Source organism: Haliotis rubra, unplaced genomic scaffold (assembly GCF_003918875.1).
Source record: "Haliotis rubra isolate DU_JTF1 unplaced genomic scaffold, ASM391887v1 Scf2244, whole genome shotgun sequence".
NCBI classification, from domain to species: Eukaryota; Metazoa; Mollusca; class Gastropoda; order Lepetellida; family Haliotidae; genus Haliotis; species Haliotis rubra.
The window spans coordinates 1-3,299 of record NW_025766275.1 but is presented as its reverse complement, the minus strand read 5'-3'; the positions used below and the strand labels follow the sequence as shown (position 1 = coordinate 3,299).

Here is a 3,299-nt window from a genome sequence, read left to right as displayed (position 1 = left end):
CAAAGTAAAACGAATTTTAAAAGAACACTACTTCATAGACAAGTACAAACCAATGTTAAACCATTGCAAGCTGTGACCTTGTCGCTCTAGAATGTTGTCCCTATTATGACGTCACAATATATATGTAATGACGTCATACTGTAACCGCTACAATCTCCCTGAAGAGTAAAGAACGAAACATGTTGGAGAAAAAGGCATTCTGTTTTTATTTATCTATGCAATATTTATGACTGAACACCTGTACTACTTTGGACATTTTGTGCGTATATATATATATATATACATATAAACATACCCATTGGTTTGTGGAAATCCATGATGACACCAGGTGTTCACGAAAAGGGCCAGTATGGTCTGTTCTACCTGTGACAACCGCCACTCACACGTGTGCGACTATTTTGAGGTCCGTCTTCATGGTCAAGCCTTTCGTTGTTTACCTCAAATGGTCCATATTATCTCCTCAAGAAATGCCCTTCACTCTATTTTCTGTCTGTATGTTCATTTACTGTCAACAATAAAAACACACATGTACAAACAAAACCCAAATACACATCGTTATTTAATTGCTTTCATAATTCGAAACATATTACTACAAGAACATCCAACGCAAGTTGCCGTTACCACGTGTTTTGTCAAGGCAAATATGATACTGTTAAATATTCATAACCGGTGTATAATAGAGGTGATACGGGTGAAAGTAGATTGTTTGATCTCAAAACAGTGTATTGACTCATGTTAGGAACATAATCGTCAATACTGTACGAGCAACACCGACAAAAGATTTTCCCATAATCTGCTAAAACAGTGTCCAGTGTACAATTGGGACTATATCATCTGTGAGCGTGGCTTACTCCACCAATGACATCCTTCACAAGCACACGAAAAGCCAAGGCAAGTACTTACGTTTCAGATGACTTCTGCTGATAGTTGGACTACCTAATTCATCGTGGTGATACAGAGGTTCCTGATGGGGTTTGCGATTTGTCTTATATGCCGGATCAAACACTCGACGGCTGAAGATATTAGAGTTTACATCTGTTACTATTTTTAATAGATTATTTTTATTCTATTCTGTCATTGCATTTATCATCAGTTAACATTAAAACACGTAACAAAGACCCCTGGCTGATTTGAAATAGCATCTGTCTCTGTATATACGGAACAGCACTAGAGTGGAAACGTGTGGATTCCGACCTCAATTACAAATCTATTGCTGGGGAACATTTAGTGATCATGTAGTATTGTTTTACTTCATTCTGGAAAGTATGGAATGGTGGCATAGGTTTGTGAATCCATTTGAATATCACGTTTTGAAAAAATTATGATAATGTTGATTGGAGTATTGTTTCTGCTTGGATAACCAAGTATTGCGTGTGTCTGTATTGTCAAGTTTTGTATCTATTTCGTCGTAAAGCCATATTTCAAGTAATTTCCAGATAAGATGCACCTTGATGCAGTCACAGAATACCTGAGTGATTGTTTCTACGTCCGTGGTGAAGAAACTTCTACTATTGCAATCCGCATATCCTATTATTAACAGGTAAGATATGGTGTAGTATTCTGTATTGGAACCACTGTAAACTAATACCTATTGTAACTCATAAAAAAATTACATTGTAGTGTAGCCAGTCGTTACATGTGGTATCATTCTGTAGGATAAAGTCCCATTTTGTCGAGTGTAGCATAACGGACTTACTTCTTAATGGGGACAGATGTCGGAAATTGAACCACTTCGACGCATATGGTGCCCTTCATAAGTTCTTAGTCAGTCCTAAGACTTACATTTTTTTAATTCCGTCCGTGTATACCAATACGCATATAATGAGGAGGAGAATGAGAACTGAGAATATTATTCCCAAGGAAATGCCAACAGCTGCTCCAGACTCCACATCAGCTGTAAATATAAAGAAATATGTTAAACAATACTGAGTTACTGTAACAAACAGGTGGATGTTAATATAGAGTGAGTGAGTAAGTTTAGTTTTATGCCGCTTTTAGCAACATTCCATCGATATCGCGGCTGGGGACACCAGAAATGGGCTTCACACATTGTACTAATGTCTAGAATCGAACTTGTCTTCGGCTTGACTAACGAAAGCTTTAATCACAAGGCTACCCCACCGCCCCTGATATCCTAGAAGATTCACATGTTCCGTATTTGAAATATTTGAAATACCAAAATACAAATATGCATACGAAATCGACGAGATTACAATGTGTCTTTCACACAAAAATATAAACACAAAATCCTGTAGTCTGGCATACAACCCCTGCCAGAAATATATCCAATACAGCCTATGCAAGTCTATATCATGTTGTAAATCGAGATTTCTGTCGTTTCAGAAACAAAATACTAGTACATAGTAGTAAGGAGTTGTTATATATTTCTTCGATGAAAAGTGGTCCCTGACTGTTCAATCAGGTGTAAGGGGTAAGAGCATATTAATATATTGTTTTGGATGCGCTTTCTACCAGCTCAAAGTAATGTTGGTGTCAGGGAAGCACTCCTAAAAGACAAACAACTTCACACGGGGTTATTGATCCTGGTATGTACATTTATACTTACTTTTATTGCAATGTCTGAATCATTCAAAGGGTGGTTTTTGGCTGGTGGAGACGGTGGAAAGATAGTCATCGTCTTTGTTACATTACAAAATGGCCCTTGGAGGTCTCTGTCACACAGCACACACGCGTTGGGCGTTGTACATTTGATACATCCAGCCCTGCACGCTTCACTGCATGTCTGTCCTGTCCATCCGTCCGTACACCCGGCAATACAGCTACCTGAAAGTCTCTCACAAGCTCCATCTACACAGTGTCCACACATCACAGTACATCTACTACCATGGAAACCTTTCTGACATCCCTGTGAACAGTCTCCATCCCTACGATTGCACAATCTGCCGCCATTACAGTTCGGAGAACATTTGCCTTGACAGAAGTCGCATACGTTCCTTCTAGACAGGACTTGCAGAAGCCTGTGGTTTTGTGACAGCTCCAGGACAGGCTTCGGTGGACATTGTGTATGTGTGTATGTGTGTATGCATATTGTGCGTGCGTGCGTGCGTGCGTGCGTGCGTGCGTGCGTGCGATGCGCGTGCGTGCGTGCGTGGGTGCGTGGTTGCGTGGGTGGGTGTGGGTGTGTGCATCCAGATCCATACCAGCCACTGTTACAGTGTGTACATGACCTGTCTGGTTTACAAAAGTAACAGTGAATGCCACTTGATGATCCAAGAACGGTTCCTGTGGGGAAACGTCAAGGCCGAGTATGATATGGCGGCGACTGATCAGATCACTGC

General features: G+C 40.3%; 1 long non-coding RNA gene across 1 annotated transcript; it reads right to left on the bottom strand.

Moving 5' to 3' along the window:
- Positions 1-396: 396 nt before the first annotated feature.
- Positions 397-2,711, bottom strand: LOC124277616. Its single transcript, XR_006898873.1, has 4 exons — positions 2,567-2,711; positions 1,783-1,894; positions 904-1,013; positions 397-505 (listed from the first exon to the last, which is right to left on the bottom strand). It is a non-coding gene; the product is annotated as an uncharacterized LOC124277616 (long non-coding RNA).
- Between the last annotated feature and the right edge of the window lie 588 nt (positions 2,712-3,299).